The sequence below is a fragment of the Ursus arctos genome, unplaced genomic scaffold (assembly GCF_023065955.2).
Source record: "Ursus arctos isolate Adak ecotype North America unplaced genomic scaffold, UrsArc2.0 scaffold_1, whole genome shotgun sequence".
Lineage (NCBI taxonomy): Eukaryota > Metazoa > Chordata > Mammalia > Carnivora > Ursidae > Ursus > Ursus arctos.
Window position 1 is genome coordinate 47,357,301 of NW_026622763.1, and position 24,154 is coordinate 47,381,454.

General features: G+C 37.6%; 1 protein-coding gene across 2 annotated transcripts in view; it reads left to right on the forward strand.

The window, feature by feature from the left end:
- The first annotated feature begins 926 nt into the window (after positions 1-926).
- XIRP2 (xin actin binding repeat containing 2) overlaps positions 927-24,154 on the forward strand; it is a 68,245-nt gene continuing 45,017 nt past the window's right edge. For both annotated transcript variants that reach the window (XM_044381518.3, XM_044381519.3), the window contains exon 1: positions 927-1,100. The gene's annotated coding sequence lies outside the window, so the exon portion shown is untranslated. The remainder of the gene's footprint in view (positions 1,101-24,154) is intronic.

Genomic DNA, 24,154 nt, shown 5'->3' on the forward strand with positions numbered 1-24,154 from the left:
ATTAACATTTTGTACAAAATAAAGAGTATATACATGTCAAGTGCTTTCCTTAAGTCAAAGGACAATTTCCTCTTTATTTGTATTTGCTGTGAGGCCATTAGTATATACACTTAACACTGCACAAGGAAATAATACAAGAGAGGAAAGATAGGGGAAGTTGGTTGTTTTATATTTACTTGGGATGTATTAGGTCTTGGCATTGTGGAGCTAAACAGCAATTCTTAGTGAGTTCTACTTTCTTCTAGGTCAGGTCATGCTGAGTAAGTAGGAAGGCAGCAAAGGACATTTAATATTATTATCTCAGAAGCATGTGAGGAGACTCCTTCCCCTGACTGCTCTTCCTCATGCCAAATAATTTTAAGCTAGAACACCTTCTTATCTCTTCTTTCCTCACTCTTTTTAACCAAAGAGCACTTTCTTTACTTATACAAAACTACAGTAGTGTTTTCCTTGCATGTGAAGCCTCAAAAAGCAAACAAACATTTTCCATACCTAAGAACGAGTTCTAAATAAAAATAATGCTTCCTCTTCCTGAGGATCCAAATTCCACTGGGATACATTAGAACTTTTTCTACGTGGTTTATCTTCATATTCTTGACTCTTTAAAGATTGAAGTTATTCAAGCAGATGAGAGTAATTCAAAGCCTTTAATCCCTCCTTTTCCTTATCGGTGCTTGTTGTTGTTTAGGCTTCGTTTCGAAGTGGAGAGTTGGCTTGATGGTCGTGGCTGCAGAAGGGGGTTTGATTGACTGCACATGTGTTAAAGCCATGCATACATTACTGAGGACACTATGAGGCAGAGTGCCCTCAGAGACACACTTCTGAAAAGAGTAGTTGACTCAGGCCCCACCTATACAGAGCTCAGTTCCTAAAAATAGGTGCCAAGTTGCATCCTTTAGACGCAGGGCTAAAATAAATTCAGCCGTCCCGTCTACTTGCTTGATAGACGCTTCCGTGGAGCCGGCCTCCACTCAACGACTGCTTTCAGGGGACTGGGAAATCTGCTGTACATGAAACAAGGGAGGAAGTTCGTCGGCGAAGAACTGTAAAGATACATGACATTTTCACTAACTCGGAGTTAGGTCTAACTATTACAAAAGGTATGTGTGATATAGTCATTGATACATATCCGCTTCCTGGGTTGTAATATGTTCTCACTGATTGCTTGAGATCAATGAAGACCATAGGTCAAATTGTAATTGTTATAAAAGAAAATATCCAGTCAGATTTTGTTTTTATGACAATATTTGGTATGACTTTATATTATTGAATGTAAGACTTCGTATATTAATCTCTGCCAAATAGTTAGCATGTTTCATAGTTAGTGTTGAAGAATAATGAACCAAACTTTAAGCTAAAAAGTCATGAGTGAAAATTATACTTTAGCTTATAGCTAAAAGAGAAAACTAAAAAAATTAGTGTATCTTCTATGACCATAAATTAATAAAATATACAATGAATATACTAAAAAATGTAAATTGTGTTACTTGGAATTTGGTGAGGGAAAGGAAGAGTTTAAATTATCTTCAACTGTTGCAGCTTGCTCAGACGAATATATTGAAAATTATTCTTTTTCCAGCCTTAGTTTGATTTTGTACTTCTTGCCCCAGCCACAGTCTCATCTCCTTTGGGAGTATTACTGGAGTAAGGATTAAAGAATCAGGTTCTTAGATGTTTTGCAGAATTAAGAAAAGCACTGCCAGCTGGATCTGCCAGCCCTAATTATAGTAACTACAAACTTAAAGAGAGAAGACTGAGATTTTACTTTAAAGGTATCATGGCTTATATACTGTTTCAAATGGATTTTTTCTGTCTTCGATTGCCTGTGAACACTTTAATTTGGTCCTGTCGTGCCTTAAGTGTTTAGATGTTAGAGACTGAAGTGATTTGGGACAGGCATTATAACAGAAAACCTAAAGACACCAACTAAAAGCAAGGACACTTTAAGATTACATAATACAGGGTTTAAATATAGCCAGCTGGTGCTGAACTGAAAGATATTTATTTTTACCAGAGCTCCATTTGGTCACTGACGAGCTGTAGGTTGTTTAAATTATTTTAAAATTTCATGTGCAGAGTGCCAAAGGACGAGTAAAATATTTACCTCAGTTACATCAGAGCCATGAATTTTAATATGAAAGAGCACCTGTTCTGAGTTTTAAAGATATTACCATTGAGTGGCAAAATATTGGATCAGAAATGAGGGAGTCTTGAATTCTATGCTTAAATATTTCTCTACTTCTCTGCCTAATCTTTGAATATTTTACCTTCTTACTATTAACATGTAAATGAACAACTAGTCCCATTTTTTAAAGTCAGCATTTTGGATGTCTGCAAATATGGCAAAGTGCCAGCTGTTTGGGAAGAATGTAGTCCAGAGTAAATGTTTCTGCTTTCATCTGATGTTGGGCATCTTTAAGATATGGCTTCCTTCAACCACCTGAAAAATAAAAGTAGACATTCTTTAATGATCACAGAGGGCTTTACTTCAAAAGATGTTCATGCAAAAATGTCAGCCCAGGCCTCAAGTCTTCTGTGATTACAGAGGAAGAGAGGGTTGGTTGCCTTTCCTCTGGGTTTTTTTGTGTTATTTTTGTGTAAAAAGCCTGCAGAGTTCATAGATCACTTCCAGTTGTCTACCACTGATAGCTGTCTCTAGTCAGCCAGCTCCCCTGTTCTGTCTCTCATATTTAGCACAATTGAACAACTTATGTACATCAGTGTTCTTTTTACTTGTTTGGTAAAATATTACTTATGATGAGGCGATTTGGAGTTGAATTCTCCTGGTAATCTTGGTCCTGGGAACTATTTCCTCTCCTCTCTGTTTCCTCTCTCTCTTTGCCTCACACAGACACACAACTCTGGGCACTGAGAGACCAGTTTTTAAGACCTGACTCGTAGCTGGGAGTCATGTCTAGATTCAGTAATTTACAGAGCAGGGCAGACACTTAATAAGTGCTTGGCAGTGTAATTCCAACATTTTTGATTGAACAATCTGTGGGGGACAGAACTTAATTGACATTACATTGTCCTTTTTATTTGCTTCCCACCTCCTATTTTGAAGCATTCAAGTTACGCTTTGAAATTTAATTAAATTTTAATTTGTTTTTTGTTCATTTGTTTTGCTTCTGAAACAGACACTTGATCATTCAAATTACAGACTCATCCCTTGCAGAATGGCGGGTAACTTCAGCTTTTTCTAATTCAGAAGTAACTTTTTTAGAACACTGATTTATTCCACATAGATGCATAGTCTTTATATGACTGTGTGATATGTTGCATTGTTGTTGTTGTCTTTTTCCTGACAACACATGTGTGGTGTTTTGTGCCACCAAACAATTCTCCAATTCTCTGACACCAACTGGGTATACAACTTAATTCAATTTTCATACTAATTCCCAGAGTTAGAGCAGACGCCACAGACTGCCCCCATTTCAGCCACTAACTCAGGAATAGCCAAATAAAAGAGATGCATAGGGCAAAGGGGGGTGGAGGAGAGTGGCGCAGAGCCCCACACTCTCTCTGGGCTCCATACCCATCAATGTGTTCACCAACCTGGAAGCTCACCAAACCCTGTTGTTTAGGGTTTTCATCAAGATTTCATTACGTAGGATGATTGACTAAATCATTGGCTACTGGTTATTGGATTCAATCTCTAGCCCTTTTCTCCCTCTCCAAGGTGGGAAGTGGGGTTGAATGTTCTAACTCTTTAATCACTAGGTTGTTTTTTCTGGCAATGAGCTCCCATCCTGAAGCCATTTCTACTCCCCCTTAACCTCCACAAGAGACCAGGAGTCATCTCATTAGCATACCAAAGACACTACCAATCAAGAGATTCTAAGAGTTGTAGGAGCCAGGGACAAAGGCCAAGTTTAGGTTTTTTTTTTTTTTATTATGTCACATTTGTCTGCAAAATCTCTTCTCTTTTGAACTGCTGCCTATGAACTCCAGAGGAAAACTTTCACACTATTTACTTTCCTAATCATTAGAATCCATCTCTCACAAACTTAACCTGAGTATTTTTCATCTGTACAGTATAACGAGTAAAAGCACAAAGGACAATAACAATTGGGCAACAAAAGGAGCAAAGATTTTATCTTCTTAAAAATGTTGAAAATCAGCAAATCCAGTGAATTATTTGTATCAGTTTAGATATAACAGATGATGATATGGCTCTCTTTAATGACTTTTTGAGAGCCTAAATGATGGCATGAAAATAATCTGCCAGTGAGCTGTACAGTAGGTAATCCAAATTCCTGGTAGAATGGCTGGACTTCTTAAAATATTGCCAAGGATAAGAGGCATTTATTACACAGATAGCACAAAGAACCTCAGTGACTATTTGGTGTAACACTTTCAAGTTCTAGATAAGAAAACCGGGGCAAAGGAACATTAACTCTTATTAAGCACAGAGAACTAGAAGCCAAGTCTCTTGACTTCTATTTCAGTGCTATATGTCATTCTACAAAGCTTTATGCCATAACATCAACCCAGTCCCATTCCACTCCCATGACTTGCAATACCTTTCGAAGTACACCTTAATAAAGTCCTTTTCTCCTGCAGGTTTTTGATGCTTTTTGTTTTGTATTTCCTATTAAAAATTACGAAAAATTGTGAGAAAGGAGACCTGATCCACATATTCAGTTAAAATTAAAAATATGATTGCTTTATTTTTTTAATTTTACTAAGCATTTAAGTTCGCTCATCATTCTGTGTTAGACGAGCTCTTTCCCCCACTGCCTTCTCATTGGCACATGATTTTTCACTGCTCTTTCTGGCAGACCTTCAGGTAGATTTGTCTTCTACATTTTTCTAATTGTTTGCAGGACATATCCTGCTGCCTGGTGAACCGAACACTTTAGATATATCTGACTGTTAGAAAGTAAGTAATTGCTAAATTGCTCCAGGCATACACATGATTTAAAATAAATATGATACTAAAAGAATTTATTTTGGGAAATTTCTCTGTTTGTAAAAGATCCAGTAACATCTTCCTAAAGAATCTGAATATATCAGCATGTGTATTTCTAAATGCATTAACTTGGTAGTTACTAACATTGAAGAGCTAAAAAAAAAAATCGTATCACCATTAACTTTACAAGCAAAGCCCACCATTATAAATGGTTTCCAAACATGTTCTCAGTGTTCTTCATTTAAAGTTCAGTAAATGTGGAATGAATATAAACTAATGTTTGAATATCATTTAATTTAATTTTTTAACTCATAGGAACTTAATTGCATTGAAATAAAATGTAGGTAGAATTTACATTATAAAGTGAGTGGATTTTTTAACTATATTTCTCTGTTGTTGATGATAATTTTGTTTGTTTGTTTGTCGTCAATACTGTCATAATAATTTAGCCTTACCATATCTAGCCAGTAAGCCTTTTTGTCAAATAATTTGAGGTTCATAGGTAACATAGTAAATAAGCGCTCCAGGGAAACAACAAAAAATCTTTTTGTAAAGCTAAGGATCACCTTTTAATGTACCTGTTGTGTAAGTTAGAATTTTTGACTCTCCACACAAGGGTTTTATTGCTAAGTGGGAATATTTCTGGAAAAGAGACAAGAACAGAGTTTGTTCACATTATTAGAGGTTGTCAATTCCAGCTACAAGCTCTATTTAAAATTCACTGCGTCTACTTTCTGTTGGATCCCAAGCCATTTTTCTGAGTGCTATATAGTGTGGAAGTCCGCTGTTTTGCTACAAGGGTGAAGCCCAGCAACAGTTTTCAGCTGGAACACAGGCGCTAGAGCTAGGGATGTCAAAGGAAGAACACCTGACGGCAAGCAGCAGCTCGCTGAGTTCCTTCTGTCCTCTGAACCATCCCAGGATGCTCAGAGTGCGAGCAGAACCTCATTACGGCCTTTACTTCTTCAGAAGAAACTATGCTTGCCCTCTGAGTCCCAGAAGACTCAAAACCATATATTTTTAGTATTAGTGCATGTCTGTATTAGTGCAGTCCCTGACTCATTCTGAAATGGGAATAATTTTAGGCTTCATCACCCATCTGTCATCCAGAACTGGACAACAGCCCTGACTTTTACTCTGTAAAATATCGGGGAAGTGAAATTTGAAAGGAAGGCATGTGTTTGTACTTAAGTCACTATCTTTTTTTTTTCCTGAAAAGATCTAGTCCAGCGATTGCAGTTATCAACTCAAAACTACTATTTATAGTTTCTAATACTCCACCCTTTAAATAGAAGCAGTAAATTACCTCAGACTTCAATGTTCACCTCTTTTCATTTATCTCACCACTTCAACCCAACTGGTCCCAGCTTCTTGACTGTGTCGTTATATTCTGTTATTACCGTTTCTTTCCATTACGTTCCATTATGCTCAGATATATTTACATACACATATATATGTATGTGTATATTCTTTTCTGTAAAGTATGGTGTTACTTATGCCTTCGTATTGTTTTCCCTTTCTTTTACATTCTCAAAGTGCATTTGGATGTTCAAATAAAGAAGACTAATCTTCAGACAAAGGCCAATAACCACAATATCATCCACAATGACATTTCTTTTTATTCTTTGCATAACATTGTGTGGAGAGCCTGACACAAAACTTTGTAAACATTTGTATTGAGAAAGTGCCAAACTACATTTTTATAACAACAGGAATAATAGTAAACATAAACATTTTCTATGGGATTATTTCCCCATGGATAGGTTTATTTTAAAAGTTGCAGGAGCTGATGTATAAAATTTCATTATTGATACCATCTTTACATTTTAATCAATCTGAATAGTTCTTGAAATCAGAAAGATTTCTCAGATAATATAACATGTTCTCTCTCCTTATCTTTCCTCTTCCTTCTTTTTTATCTCATGTCTATTAAAGACCTCCTATCTAAGGAATATATTCCTTAACTCTAAAACTGAAATTATCCTTAAGATGTATACAGTGTCCTCAGTTTATCACAACCAAACAAACACCATCTCCTAGGGCCAGAAGAGGTTCCAAATGAACCCCAGATAACACTTCATTGGGAAATCAGAAAATACTATCAGCTGAACTCTAGTTAGTTAAACAGACTTTGGAACCAGACTGCCTGGGTTTGAATTCTGGCTCTTACACTTACCAACTGGATGACTTCAGGCAAATTATTTAACATCTCTGTGTCTATTTCCTCATCTGAAAATGGAGATACTATTAATATCTACCTCATAGAGTTGTTTTGAGGATTAAAAAAATTCATATTTGTAAAATGACTTAAACAATAGTGCCTGGTACATAGCAAATGTCGTATAAGCTTCTGCTATTACTGTCATTATTATTGTTGTTTAACGTATGAGGCTAGTACAACATAATAACCATTATCTCTTTCTCAGAGAGCAAGATAAGAAAATAAAGTACTAAGTTTTCCTAGACGCTGAACATTCAAAAAAAAACAAAACAAAAAAAAAAAAACAAAAAAAAAACACCACACTAAAAACTGTTTAAGCAAGAAAATCAGCTACCTGATTTAATAGGGTGTTCTGTTGTTAAAGGCATCCTTACCTTGCAGAGACGCACTTTTCAGCTCAAATTAAATTTCTGTCCTCTCTGGAGTTGTAGAAAGCTATTAAGTGCCCTCTTTCTATTATAATAATTCCAGCACTTGACACTAATAACCTAATAACCTTCCTATTATTCTTGATGTCAACATCACATTACTTCAAGAAATCGAACTCTTTGACTACCCTCAATCCTAATGACTCTGTCTCTTTTCTGATGGAGCTGCTCCCAGCCACTTATTGAACCTCGTCATTGCTTTGACTTAGTTCTTGGACTCTCGACATATAGACCACAGTTTTCTTTATTTTCTACTGAAACTGATCGTGGCCCCCAGCGTAATCGTCCCCTCCTCAACCCAGTCTGCCCATCTGCTTCTCTGCTTTTATTTGCCTCACTGCTCTGTATTTTGGGTCCACTTGCAGTGTCTGAGTGAAGATGTAAAGAGAATACTCAGAGGGAGGGAGGCACTGAAAGATGGGGCTGTAGGGACCAGACTGTTTATCAAGGGAATCTGAGCAGCAAAGGCAAAGAAGAATCCAAAAACTTGAAAAGAAAGCAAAAAATCGGGACACCTGGGTGGCTCAGTCAGTTAAGCATCCAACTCTTGATTTCAGCTCAGGTCATGATCTCAGGACCCCACTCAGCAAGACATCTGATTGAGATTCTCTCTCCTTCTGGCCCTCTCACTCATGCACTCATTCTCTCTCTCAAATAAATAAATCAATCTTTAAAAAAATAAAAGAAAGCAAAAGATCATGAGCCAGTGAAAGGTGCAATGCATCATATTTGAGGGATGGAGCTAAAATAAACAGGAAAATAAGTGGCAAAGTCAGAAGTAAAGAGGACTAGAAACAAGATAGGACTGGAGCCTGTGATAGACTCGGGCATGCATTTCAAACTAAGGCCAAGAACAATTCAGGAGAGTTGGAGGCCTGGAGTTAAGGGCGCCTGGCTCCAGGCTTCAGGGATGGGTCTAAGTGCTTAAAGGAACCATGTTAGACCTAATGTTCCCTCAGCAGGACCCCATTGTCAGCTGCAATGGTACAGCTTCCATTGACCCCCCCCTTGTTTCACTTGTCCCCATTCTTGAGCTAAATTCACCTCACCAAAAACCAATTCAACATTTTCCCCTAATGTATGATTTTTGTTTCCATCCCAAGGCTGCCTCTCTCTATATGTAATACATAATATAATATATATATTGACTCCTTATCACATTCACCATTATTCCTGACAATCCCAGGTGTTGTCTATTCTAATATACACCTGGAAAATTTGAGAATGGAAACAAGTTTGTGGGTAATACTTAAAAAAAAAAAAAAGGATATGTTGAATTTTAAAAGGTTTGGCAGTGTACAGTTAGGACTTAAGTAGTCACCAGAGATAGGCACTGGGCGTAATATAGATGAAACCGAAAGCTGATGGAGTGAGTGTGGTAAGACAAAAACAGAAGACTAGGGAGGCCCAGGAGACTATACATGGTCAGGTGTCAGGAATTTTTCAGGAGACTGGTCATGATAGATGAGTGTTGTTTGTACCCAGTCTAAGCTACTCACCAACTCCGTACTCAGGTTTGAGATTTTATAAAGAACAATGCAAAGAGTGCTGCAAAGCATGAGCATTTTTAATTCCTCCTTCTGAGATACTCTCTGTAATGGCAAGTGTCAGGCTTGGTGAGGTTTATGACATTTTCCTCAGGCCCTGCACTGCTGGTGAGTGAGACCTACGGCTTTCTGGCACATCTGCTTTCCTTGGCAAGCTTCCGACTCAGAAGTGCACTGGGATACCCTGAAAGCCTACTGAGGTCCTCCTCCTAGATCTCACAAAACAAACAGGATACTGCTTGTGATTAGATGGTCCTCCAAGGAAAAATGTGTGTGTATCAGTGTTTGCATGTTCTGCCTGTACTCCTGTGCTTGGCCCACTGGGCTGGGGAGGGTACTGTTTTCTTCTGTGCCAAAGTGTGATGGAGACATGAATGTATCTGGAATTTTTTAGCTACAATATTTTTCTAATTGCTTTCTCCAGATATGTAATAACAGGAGAATTTCTGGCAGAAATTTAATTTGGCAGAAAGCCCAAGGTTGACTGGTTTCACTTTTCAAGCAAACATTTTTGTGCAGTTCTAATTTTCACTTGCTCATGTGGTATCCTGCGGAGCATTTTTGGTGATGAGCTGGATTTCATTGTGGCAGACTCACAGGTTCACAGGCAAGAAGTTTATTTTTGCTCCCTCCTGGAAGCTTTAATCCCAACTTTCACATCTCTGGGCTGCTTAAATAACTTCTGTTGCAGAATTTGGAACTTGTTTTCTACCCTTTAAAAAGAGGTAGGAGAGGGAAAGTAACAAAATCTGTCAACAGGAACCATCAAAAGATGGGCATTGAATCTTGCACTATTATTTCTAGACAAATTCATTTGAAAAATGCTTAATGGTCATCCACGGTGTATCAGCCATGATGTCAAATGTTAAATACCTATGAAGTTGGCTGTCTTGATCTCAGCTGTCCATCTAGAATTTTAGTTTCAGATAATAATAAAAATTGAATAACCGCTTCTGCAAAAATGTTAGGAAAGGCTCTGCCACTCATTTTTGGGAAAGCACGAACATATCCTTCTTAGAAATGCTTTATATTCCTCCTATTCCCAAATAAGGGCACATGAGGAGCATTTCTGTGTGATGGCCCTCCTTCCATATTCACACTGTATCTGTTGCCATTTTGTAAACTGATGAAGCTAAGAGATTCTTTGGGTGAAATCAGGGTAGATATGGTTATGCAGACAACCGTTAGACTTAAGAGATGGAAACTGATGCTCAGCTCCAGGTTAGTGGTTGATAACCTGCAGCTGTCATGCTGTGTCTAAAATTTTAAAAATAATATTTAAAGACAAAGAGACACTTAACTTTATAGTCTGAGTTCTTCCCTTTCAGGTGAGTTGTCCTAATACTGTGGCAGGTCACACTAAGTTGAAATGACTTGTCCATCTGCCCAAGGCTTTTGGTGCCTAAAAGGAATAGTCTGGGGAAGTGATTCTATTTTAAAGCTTCATATGGAATTTTACAATGAAGCCCAATATCTGAATTTTTAAATTGCCTTTTTACATTTCACTCCCCCCAACTTCACTCCTTTCACCTTCTTTTACACTTGAGTTTAAATATCATTGGTCTAGGAAGACTTTTGTTTGCAAGTTTTAATTAAATTCTTTGTTGTTCACAGATGTCACTGTCTTAATGTGCATGGAAAGAGCAAGTTTTAATCTGAATAACATTTAAAGGGTGATTTTTACACTTCACCCTTTAAAAACAGGAGTGAAATAAACAGCATAAACTGATGATGCACTTATAGGATTGGGTTTTGAATCTGAGAGAAAAAAAACAAATGTCGATGCCAGATTTGTAAAGATAAATAAGTTTAAATAAATTAAGGGATGATGAGACTGACTAACTATGTACTTCACGTGTATCTTAAGCAGGGCAGACTATTCAATTACATCCACTCTTTGGACCGATCCTAGTACCGGCATTTCATTAGGAAACTGACATCATCTTTTTCTTTTGAAGTTACAGTCTGCATTTATATGCAAAGGGCACAGAGGGCACCTTACTGGTGACAGAGAGAATAACCCAGCACCTGACTGAGTCAAAGTTTTGATACATTAAAACTATTATACTTTAACTTATAAACATCCCTGTTCTATATTTAAAAGACTGTTCGAAATGTATAGAGCATTTTCTAGTGTCCCTACATTTATGGGTACAGTAACCAGAAAGTATTTGGGACAGTACAAACGTGTGACCAAGATGCCAATTACCTTTCATTTTAGGGCACATTAGAAGAACCTATAGCTTTGGTAAGAAAAACAATATCCTACCTGGATTCTTAACATTTCTGCTGAACATTAGCACTCTTGTCTTCCTACCCAAGATTAAATGATTAAAGACCACAACATTTTGAAAGCGTTCATTTTCTTAAGTGGAATTTTTCTCAGTACATCACTGCTCTAAAAGAGTGAACTTACTTCCAGAAGAGGCAGATATTTACCGAGCAATATGTTACATTATTTCATCATTTTCTCTTTTCCCTCGATTGCTTAGATTTTCCAAAAAAGTGTTCAGTAAAGAAAGTATGTAGAATCGGTGTGGTTTCCCTTCTTTGATCAAGCCAATCAGCCATTAAGTTCCAAAGAAAAAAACAACATATTAAAGGATCTGTTGTTTGTAGACTTGGGCAGAGAAAGCACTTTAAACAAAGACTTAAAGTCTTTGGAAAGAGTTTGTGTAAATTCAGAGACTGAATTTCTTTAAGACAAAGGCTTAAATTAAATATATTTTATTATTCAGAGGAAAAGGGTGATTGGTAGAAGAAAAGCTGCCTAAGTTGGTGAGAGTCAGAATTTGATGATTTGGGCTTTCTTTTAATATCCTTTGCCTCATGCTAACCTTAGGAGAGGTGAAAGTTGGAAAGAGAGTAAAACATTGGGAAATTCATAAAAACAGATCCAGAAACCTCTGGCCATTCCAGAATGCAACTAGCACAGAAATGATTTAAAGTCGTAGTCAGGAAGTCATTAACTTCCCTGCTTCTGCCTATCCACAAACAACTTAAAGGTGGGTATGCCAAGGAGGTGTTTCTCGAAGCTGCAGGTTATGAAAGCGTCGTCATCTCCGTGACATTACTGTTGCTCATTTTTGCCCTGTTGACTGCCAACAGCATACTTGGAACTAAACAAAACAGTTCAGGGCCCATGAACTGGCTTTGTATGGAATTTTACAAAGCCTATGAGAGAAAAAAGTAGACCATTTTCAGGAAAGACAGACTCGAAGCTAGTGTGCCTGAGTCATCTCCATCTACCAACAATTTGCTTCGACCCCAGATGAAGTCATTTTTGTGTAATCTGGAGGTCCTGACGGTTTTAGAGGTGCTGGTGGCCGTTTTGACTCATTTGTTCCTGCACTGCCTTTCAGAGGCCCTCCCGTTCGCTGCTAATCACAGACTGAGCTTGATGACTCTGTCTGCGGTTGAGAAGTGATTACATTTGTTTGGCATTTCTCAAGTTCCAGCCTACAAAAAAAAAAAAAAAAAAAAAAAAAAAACCAGAAAGAGGATGACATTCTTCTCACAAAGGACCTGTCCACTAGTAGCTGAGCCGTGCATGAAGGAGATTTGGAAACGGCAATCACAGGGAGTCTGGGGAAAGGAAAAGCAGTAGTGAAGCCGTAGGAGTAAAAAAGGAGTACAGTAGGGAATAATGAGTGAGGAAAAGAAGTTATATCAAAAAGGCAGCAACTCAGGGAGACATGGGATAATGCAGAATGACATGAACTCAGGGGATTTTCTGGAATAGAGACTCTAAGAAGAAAAGGATGGAATTCAAATAGAAGGATACTCAAAGAGAAAGAAAACTATATTCAAACTAAATGAATATAGCAACAACTCTATTTAGAGGTTAGTTAACACCTAAATAAAGGTTCTTAGTAGAGGTATTTAGCAGAAGTACTTAGCAATGCATAGGTATTTAGCAGAGCAGCAGTGGAATGGATCACAGATGAGGAAATCTAGGACCCTTCTTCTTGCCTGCGGTAGGCAGCCACCGGCAGCAGAGACAAGACGTAGCGAGTGCCCCTACCCCCCCACCCCCCGTCCTTACCACCTGGTTGGCCCAGACCAGGGTTCGCTGTGCCATGCCCACTGCTCAGATGCTGCATATAGAGAAATGAAAAGTGTTACATAACTGAGTGACGGTTTCATGATTTTACCTAAATAATGCAGAAAAGGGGAAACCATGAGGAATATTTTGGGGGGGGGGGAACAGAATCGATCTGTCCCTATCGTAATATACGAGGGTGATTTTCATGAGCTTTACATTTTCAGAGTTCTACCTTGTTGCTTGCTGGTGAAAAACTGCTGATTCATCAGCTAGTGCCAAGGCACACTTTGACTATCATACACATTGAGTTGGTAATTTCTCCTCCTTCATATATTTTCTTCATCTCTGTGGCCATATGAGTAGGACTATGCCAACTTCTTTGCCTCAGTCTCAGCGCATAGTTACCCATTCCTTCGTGATTTATCATGTTCTCCTTGTTGCAGGAAACATGGTGGATACCTGATTTCTAACGAGGAATGGAATATCCATACAAAAGGCTTTAGGTGTAGGTGGATCAGAGTCAAGTCCTATTCTTTCTACTTATAGCTTCGAGCCTTAGGAGGTTTCATAACTTTTATTATTCCCAGACTTGTATCAGCTCGGATTATCTGGACGATTACGCTTAGGAGATGTAATAACACCTAGAGTGACTGGAAGCTAGCGAGCATTTATTATTTACTATGTGCAAGACATTCTGTAAACTCTACTTTTATAAGATTTCCTTCCGTCCTCACAGGCAATCTGTAGGTTCTGTTATCATTCTCACAACGTAGGGAAGAAGAAAGAGGCTTAGAAAAGTTAGGCAATTTGCCTAAAGTCAAAAATGAGTGTCAGAAATAGGTTAAATGTTGGGCTTTCTGGGTCCAGAGTGGATGGTTAATCTGCTTGTGGGTTTGCCTCCTGCTGGTAAGAACCCAAGACAGAGCCTGGAGTAGAACAGGTTTATAAAATTAACTTAGCTCTGCCCTGGGCTGGGGGGCTTACATTTTGGCCGAAGGTGGCAGAAGTGGGGGAAATCTGAAGGGAACTTGAGCCTCATGGCAGGCTACCTGTAAGGGGCTTTTTAACCCCATCACATAGGACTGGGCTTGATCCATCTTCGTTTATTTCACCTCGATATAAATAAGTGCGTTTTGGGGGGTGGGGATACGGAACGTGTGCCACCAATTTCCTCAAGCTTCCCCTTCTAAGGAGGGCTACATTTGGTGTGCCTTCAGACAAGCCAACTTCCTTTGCAGGACCAGCCATCTGGGAGCTTGTTTTATTCAGAAGTCAGCATGTTGAAATGATGCAACCTGTTGTATTTCTGTTTTTTGAGATAAGGCCAGATCAACACTGCTTAGAATACTGTATTTCTTGAGGATCTCTCTGGTCTTTTTCTTTTCTTCTCTCTTCAAGTAGAGCAGGACTTTATATAATTTGTGCCCAGCCTCGAGCACTGTGCTTGACCCACAGTGGATGGGCAGGAATGCTTACTGAATGCATGACTGAAGCCTTAAGAAGAGAAATTATCAAATACCTTAATTGTATACCTGAGATACAGATTTAAACAAGAGGACACTGTGATGGAAGCATGACACCAACTCTCATGCCCTGGAGCAGAATAGATCAGTAGAAAATTAGGGCAGTGGTCCTTGCTTTACATCTCTCTTCCCTTAAAGTTCATCCCTTTCCCTGCTTGCTCAGATCGATACCTAACCCTGTCTCAAGTTTGATCTCTGTAGTGACCAAGGAAAGATAATTGAGGATTTGCTTCAACTTCTAATTCTAAACTCAGGCTTATCAGGATGAAAAAGAGCCAATCAGAGTCATAGATATTCAACTTTATTGGTCTCCTTTTGACTTATCCCTACATGCACTAAAATAAACATTTGGAAAGGATTTGTGGACAGATGTTTAGGAAGCAGAAAGGAGGATTCATATAGCCTCAATTCAAAATGTACTTTCTAATAAAACATTATATCTTTTAATTAAAAATATTTACATAAGAGACTGTGTAAAGGTGAATAGGTAGTTCAGAAATACCTAAACTCGATTCTAGGCTCAGCCATTTACTATATGATTTTATTTTTTGGATGTTACTTTCTTCATCACCTAAATGGAAATAATACCACCTATCAGATATGGTTGCTGTAAAAATTAGATGTAAAGTGTAGATGAATCAGAATACATGTAAAATGCTTAACACATAATCAGTGTTCATTAACAGTTATCATTGTTATAATGCAATATAAATTTGATTATGCTAGGGAAATGTCTAATAAGAGACTTATGTTGTAAAAATATGCACCATCGATAGCCATTTAGTAGTTTTAATTTATTTGACCATTTCAAAGAAATTTATTTTATTCAATTATTGATTTTTGTAACTAGGCAATTCTTTAACTAAACAATTGATTTAAAAATATTTAATAGCAATATGATTAAATTTCCGAATATGCCCAAAAGGGCAATACTAATGTACTAATAATTATCTAATTTCTGACTAAATCCTATTCATTCATAACTGCTTTAGTACAAGAAGTACTTCCTGTGAGACGGTAGGAGCTGCAGAATACAGGATGAGTTTATATGACAATACGTCATTACAATTAGAAATGGCAGTTCTCTCACTCAGAGAGATTAAAATTTAAATTAACATTTAAACCTAGTCTTTTCTGTAAGAAGATGGATATTTCTTTTGGGGGGGCATGAAGAATAACTTCAAGGGTGTTTCTATTGCAAGGTGATTTGTATATATAAATCGGTGTGACTTGGGGGAGCTGGAACTAATATGATTTAGAAAGGATCTACCGTGTGGTGATTTCTGACTTGGACAGGTGCATGTGTGTGAATGGTGAATGCTCAAGTTAGTTTTCCATTGCTGCTCTAGCAAATTACCACAAAAGTAGTCATTTATGATGGCACAAATTTCTTCTATTGTTCTAGAGGTCCAGAATCCAAAATGGGTTTCACTGGACCGAAATCAAGGTATTGGGTGGGCCAAGTTCCTTCCAGAAGCTCCGGGAGGGAAATCTTGTTTTCTTGCCTTTTCCAGCCTCTGGAAGCTGCCTACATTCATTAATTCATGGGACCTTTCCTCCATTTTCAAAGCCAATAAGGTAGAATCTGTACTGTCCCCCCACCCCCTCTCTCTCACCCCTATCTCTGCTTCTGTCATCACCTTTTCTTTCCAACTGTGACTCTCCTGCCTCTCTCTTTCACTTACAAGCACTCTTGAGACTACTACATGGCACCCACCTGGATAATCCAGGATAATCTCCCCATCTCAACCCTTAACTTAATCACACCTGCAAAGTCCCTTTTGCCTTGTGGAGTAATACATTCACAGATTCGAGGATAAGGATGTGAACATCTTTGGAGGACCAGTATTTTGTTTCCAACATTGCTGAATCTTGTCTTCTTCCTCTAATAGGCAACTGGAAATATAGGATCTCTTCCAGTATCTGGTGAACTGGAAGAGTACTGGTTAGGGAAGGGTAAGTAAGGAGGCAAGAACTAATTCTTTTTATTACCCTGAGAGATTATCTGTTTTTGTTAATGTATAAAGGATGGTGAACAGATGAAATCAGATGAATGAATGAATTTGGGGGAAGGTGACAAGTGTACACACAACAACACAGTGCATTTGGAGGGAATAGGACCGTAGGGAGGTTAGTTTAAAAAATGGAATCGGTCTCACTCTACTTACATGCTGGGTGGATGCCACAGTACAGTTCTTGGGCTGTCATGGCATATACTTCCGCTTGTTTTACTCTTTGCCCCATCTCCCCATGTTTTGTTTTAAGAACTATAAATTAATGCAAGGCTGTGCTATATACTTACTCTTTCATTTTATTCTCCATCTATTTCTTGGTTTTATAGTATTCAAGTGGAGTAAAATATATAAAACTCAAATCGATTACAAATTTAGGGGTGCGTGGGTGGCACAGTTGGTTAAATGTCTGTCTTTTGATTTCAGCTCAGGTCATGATTTTAAGGTCGTGAGATCGAGCCCCTCGTTGGGCTCTGCACTCGACATGGAGCCTGCCTGCGATTCTCTCTCTCCCTCTCCCTCTGCTCTCCCCCCTGCTCTCTCTCTCTCTAAAATAATTAAAAATCTTTTAAAAAATGGATTACGAATTTGACCTGGCAGCAGCATTCTGAATTTTATGAGAGATGAATTTTATTACTAGCTAGGGATATGCAAATATTAAGAATTATAGAAATCTTATTCATGCTAATGGCTGTGAGGCAATGCTATGTCCATCAGTATGATATCCTGATCACGATCCGTGATCTATGGGCTATAGACCATATATTTAGATTTGATGGAATTTAGTTCAATACTCTCCCAATTTAGTTCTAAATCAGTTTTCCAAGTGCTAAGCAGTTGACTTCTTTATAATGCATCCAAAATACAATAGCAAGGCTACTGATGTGTCACCGGAAGTGTGTTTGCTGGCTTGAAGCAGCTATCGGTGTTTGCGTCAGCTCTGTGGGCTTGTGTGGTAGGCTGGCTTTGTGTCTGGCTCTTAGTTTGGACTACATAAAGATCTCTTGGATTGACTTCAGCAAAGTTCAAAGAAAAAAAAGTCATTAAATTCTCATTTATTTGCTCAAGAGTTTAAGTTACTATTAATCCTTAGAATTTCTTTCGAGTCATAATTATACACTGGGTTAGCCATCTAGGACTATTTTTTATATGTTTTTATTGTAGAGGCAATAAGAGTCAGTTCACCACAGAAAAAGACTTCTCTTTTGAAGTTTGAAGTCTCCTTTCTCTCTTTACTGGGAAGGTGATGATTTGGGTTTGGGTTTGGTTTTTGGACATGCATATTCCTTGAGAAGTAGCACAGAATTGGAAAGTCACAGAACCTGGAGCCGGACTGCATGGCTTCCCCTTCCAGCTCTGACACTCACCAGCCACCTGTCCCTGAGCAAGTTTTGTAACCTTTCTGTGTCTCTGTTTCCTTATCTGTAAAACGGAGATAAAAATAGTCTCTACTTCATAGGGTGGTTGAGAGCACTCAATGGATTAATGTCTGACACATAGAAACACTCATATATGTTTATTATTTTTTTACTTGTGAATCATTCTTTCGAGTCCTTTATCTATTGTTCAATAATGTTTGCAGTTTTATTTCTGACGTGTCAGTGTTCTTTACTAAAAAAATAATACTTTTAGCCTATTTATTATAATTGCCCCTCTAGTTTTCCTTTTGTCTTATAATTATTTTTGTTTAAAAGGTTTTTTACTTTACACTTTTTTTATGCTTAGAAAGTTCAACTGAAATCATTTTCTACTTCTCTGAAGATTTTTCATCATTTTAAAAAGCATTTAGCTCTTTACTCCATCTAATACTCTGTAACATGCTGTGAGCTGAGGAACTGTTGGGTGTTTTCCACAAAATCATTACCCAGTTTCCCCAACATGACTTGTTGGTAATGCTGCTGTCTCATCCTGTTGCTTTTCTGTATACTCATGTGGCCAACTCCTTCATGTTTCAGTGCAGATGTCCTGTTTCTCAGGATGCTTTCCCTGACACCTGTTGGTTGACACTGAGTGGATTATGTCCTCCCCGGGAGGCTCCGAACTCACCTGTTGCAAACCCATTAACTCTTGTGTTATAATCGCCTGTCTTTCTTTCCAACTAGTCTGAAAGTTGGGGAGCATAGTGAATGCATCATGTGCTTACTGTAGATACCAATAGTTGTTTAATGAGAATGAATAAATATATTAAAAGAAACCTTATTAATTATATAGTGCGAATCATTTCCTTTTGAAATTTCATATGGTGGGGTGCCTGGGTGGCTCAGTTGGTTAAGTGTCTGCCTTTGGCTCAGGTGATGATCCCAGGGTCCTGAGATTGAGCCCCACATCGGGGCTCCCTGCTCAGTGGGGCGTCTGCTTCTCCCCCTCCTCCCTGCTCTCTCTCACTATCTCTGTCTCTCTCAAATAAATAAATAAAATATTTTAAAAAAGAAATTTCAGATGGCAAAGATGGAAGGAGATATGTGAATGTCACCCACAGCAATTAGATTCCCATAGAGTTCTCCTTTTTCTTGTTATTGTTGGTGTTTATGTGTTTCTGTACTATGCTAGTCCTCATGTAGAGGTTTCATAGTGGGATTCGTATCTTCCAACTGTTGATGGCCCTGCTATCTCATTTAGGACACTTTGTCTTTAATGTTATTTTGCATGAAAAGAATATAGCCATGATGACTTTGCTTCATCTTCTATTTGCCTGTTACATTTTTACCCAGTATTTTCTTTTTAAATGTTGTGTCTTGTTTTAGGTCGATTTCTTGTGGGTGGCATACGGTTGGATCTGTTTGTCTTTCAGTGTGGAGTTTTGACCTGTGTTTATTTTTATGACTATTACACCTGATCTTATTTCTACCTTCTTGTTTAGGTATTATATGTTAAGGCCCTTTGTTTTCTTTTTGGGTGACTTTTTTGTCGTATGGACTTTGAGTTTGTGTTGACTTCTCACACGAGTACCAACTTGGATTCATACAGACTCTAGCTCACAGAACTAAAATTTCCGTAACCAGGAACCAATTTTCTAATTCCTTTTAGTGTTCAGTGTTATAAAGAGAACATCTAAGGATGTCTGAATTTTGTTTCATCATCACAGAAACTCTTCATAATTTTAGATAATTGTAGAATTTTTCTCCCTCCTTGTAAAACTTGCTATGTTTTACAAGGATTTACTGTTATATTGGTGTTTCAAACTTAATTTTATTTCTGGATTGTGGTAAATATTTTAAATCTATGTCCAAATTTTATTTTCAACAATTTTTCTTCAAATATATCTTATTGTTCTGCCTCCTACTCCTTCCCCACCCCCAGCCTCTCACTGAAATGCTATCAATTTACCCTTTGGATTTTGCTTTCTGCTCTCTGTCATCTCCTTTCACTTTGCTGTTAATGTTAGTGATTTTCTTTTCCACAGCATGTAATATTCTATTTACTGCCCCCAGTGTGTATTTTAACTCTTCTAAAAACTCAACTACCCCTAGTTCTCTTCTCATCTCTGACAGCTTTCTTTTCTTCTGATTTTACCTCAGCCAGATGCCTGCTATAAATCAGACACCGCTAAGACCAGCTTTGCAACACTAGCAAGTGGTCTGTCAATGAAATGCAGAGGTCAAAGTATCTTACTTTATTCTACAGACTTCCACATAATCCATATTGGGTAGGCAAAAGAGAAAAGATATAAGGTGACTCACAAAAATTTAAACAGTACTTGTGTAAGACAGTTTTGAAGCACTGGTGTTTAAAATCTACCTTTCATTCGATTACATCCATTATAGTATTGTTATATGGTCATCCTTTCCATAAAACTTCATCCACCACTACAGTTTAGGAATGTGTCTCCCATATTTTGAAAGCGAGAAATACTTACATTTAGAAAATGTGCTGAGGTGGAATCCTGCTTTAGAAATAAATTCATGACAGAGCACTTGGCTTTGTGAACTGTGCCACATTGGGTATTTTCTGAAGAGACATTTTTCTGACTTGGACCATATTTTTGAGCAATGAATTCATCCCAGCACTATGGTATCAAGCCATTGACCTTTATTTCCAAATTCCTTAAGCTACGAAGATCTTAGGATCATATATATAATTACTTCAGAGTTCTAGACAATTATTTGTGTAATGGGAAATGAAGATAGATCTGTTATTTGTTAATGTTGTAAGAACATATCCTTTTATAAACCACTGAATTCCAAATTTAAAATTTCCTGAACAGCTGGTTAGAAGAATGGTTCGTAATAATGAACCCTTTTGAAATGTCTGTTAATACTAATCTGTGCATATTTCTAAGAATTCTTTCACTGATAATAGAAGTTGTGAAATGAGAAGAAAATCCCAGAGTGTATTAATTACATTGACTATTCCTCATTGTTTTCTATATCTGACTTCTTAAAGCTATCGTTTTACTCCATAGAAACACAGAAGGGTGACTATGCAACCCTTCTGTGACTGACTATAGGCATGTGAATAATTGGTCTGGAAAGGAAGAGCATTCTATCTTATATTGTACTACCTTGCTTTTTAAAAAATGCTTTAAACATGGACTCTCCATAAAAAGTAAAATTCAGGAAGGTATAATGAGTTTTGTAACTGGGCAAATTTTATGGTTGATTGATTATTTATCTTGTTTTTAAAAACTGCAGAAGAAAAACACATGTTTCAAGCTCAAGAAAACAGATCTGTAGTCACACATCTCTCATGATTTAAGAAAATAGGAAGTGGACATAAATATATACTTATGTATGTATTTATGTATATGTATACGTACATAAGTATAAATAAGTGGACATAAGTTAGATCTATATGTAATATATTACAAAAAAATAACAATATAAATCTTTTCCCTAAGAACCTCAGAATTCTTCTTATAAAAGACATTCTTTTTTTTTTTTTTTAAGATTTTATTTATTTATTTGACAAAGAGAGAGGCAGCCAGCGAGAGAAGGAACACAGGCAGAGGGAGTGGGAGAGGAAGAAGCAGGCTCCCAGCAGAGGAGCCTGACGTGGGGCTGTATCCCAGGACTCTGGGATCACGCCCTGGGCCGAAGGCAGATGCTTAACGACTGAACCACCCAGGCGCCCTTATAAAAGACATTCTTATCCTTGGCATATAATCATTTTCATGATAACAGCTTGTATTTTATCGTGTTTTCTTTTCTTTTAAAGTGCTTCCACCTATGTTCTTTCTGCTTTGTAGGATTTATTCTGTTCTACAAAGAATGATTATTTTGGGTGGATTAGCGATTATTTTCTCCTCAGCAAACAAAAGAAAACAGTTGATATTTAGGGTGCAATGGATTCTATGTCCAGCTATGCCATTAAGTCCGGAGATTTGGGAGAATTCGCTGAACTTTAGATTTTTGTTGACTCATCTGCACAATGAATTGCTACTAAGCCCCAGAGACAAGTCACTTCCAGTACAATGATTTTGTGATGTTAATGCTTAGAATGCTTTCTAACAGAAATGGTCATTTGAAAAGTTCGTTTTCCCTTCCTTTTTCACAGACCACTTTAGCCTTATGGCATGTTCTTTCACAGTATGATTTCCATACTTACAGGTATGCAAATTTCCTCCTATTTTTCCATAGGTATTTTATGACAAGAGCATCTTTACTTGTTCTTCTGTATCACCTCTCTCTTTAAAGTCTCCCTAAACTTATTTTACACTGTTCTCCAATCTCAGTTGCATTCCAGCCTTCTGAAATGGCACCGTAGGAGGTCAGGGGACCAATGTTCCTGTCTTCTTCCTCACCTATCCCTAAGAAAGGGGCTGTCTAGAGGTACCTGGGTGGCTCACTCAGTTGAGCATCTGACTCTTGGTTTGGGCTCAGGTCATGATCTCAGGGTCACAAGATTGAGCCCCATGTAGGGTTCTGCACTCAGCACAAAGTCTGCTCGAGAGTCTCTCTCTCCTCCCTCTGCCTTTGCCTTTACCCACCCCCAACTCTCTCTCTCTCAAATAAATAAATAAATCTTAAAAAGGGGGGGCTGTCTTATCAACCTTATGTCACATGTCATCAGCATCAAGATAGGAGCAGATAGACACACTGCCTTAGAGTACACTTAGATGCAGGAAGCATCACTTGCTTATCAAGTGAAGAAAGGATAGACATTGACTTAGAAGGTTAAGAAACAATATGGACACAGCTTGCTAACTCAAGGTAAGTTTTCTACTCTATGACTACCTGTGTAGGCAAAGTTACTGACGAGAAGGAGAGAGAAATTAAAATGTAGTGTTTTTTCTGTGATCAAAATGAAAGTCCACAAGGCAATGGAATCCAAATCTCTTAATAATCAGGCCACTGATTTCCTGACCATTAATCTTGGGCATTTCCCAGTAGGATGAAAAGTGATAAAAGTCAAATATTTGAAAAGTAAATACCATCTGTAAATTTTAGCAAAAATAAACTGCGGACTTTCTGTTAAGATAAATAAAAGAATGACATCTTTTATGAATAATATAGAAATTGAAATTTATATTTTAATGTGGAAAAACTTTAGGGAGTCATGTTCAGTAAAATCTATATAGTGATCATTCACAACAAAATAATAGTACAGTTGAATATAAATTGAATTAATCTGTGTAGATAGATAATCCACAGGGGAAAATAGAGATATATTTTCCTTATCATGTGAAAGACTTTCAGTAGCACGTGAGAATGTCTTTTTATCACAATCAACTGGAGAAATGTACTTCTGTATGGATATGAGGTTTTGAATGACAGGTGAATTTCAAAAATAACTGACATATGTTATGAACAAATCACTGTTGTACAATCATAACTTGCATATATCACAACTTCATATTCCTGTATATTTTGTATTTATGTTAAGTAAAATATATTTATAATTTTAATTGAAATATGTGAAAATGTTTATTTGAGTAAGAACTCCCTATGGAAAACCAGATACTCAGGGAGCCAAAACAAATGATTATTAATTTTTTCTGGATCACAGAAGTTGTTCTCATCTGTTGTGTACATAAACCTTAAAAGAAACTAAAAACAGAAAAAGCAAACAATTCTGTAAGATGGTTCATTGTGGGAGCTGGGGAAGGAGGTAGGAAGAACAGGAAAGGGAAGAAACAGCTTGGTTATCTGTCACCTGGGAATGTTTGGGTCTTGGTTTACAATGATTAAATCAAACCAATCCAAATAACAAAGTACCTGAAAGAGCCCTACTCTGTGAGTTCCAGAAACTACCAGTCCTAAGGTGAATGGCAGGGGGTGCATGACCGAGTAATGAATACGCATAATGCATGCATACATGTATGTCTGTACCTGTATGTAAATAGGTACATACAATACACCGATTGGTCCCAGAAAGAGCCCTTGCAATGATTTTGGAATTAGAGTTCTTTAAGAATGAATAGTAAGCCATCAAGCAAAGTGGTAACAGCAAAGAATACTAGATGAAAGAAGAAAATCTAGTTTTGAGACCAGCTCTGGCACATATACCTGAGGACCCATGGAGAGTCC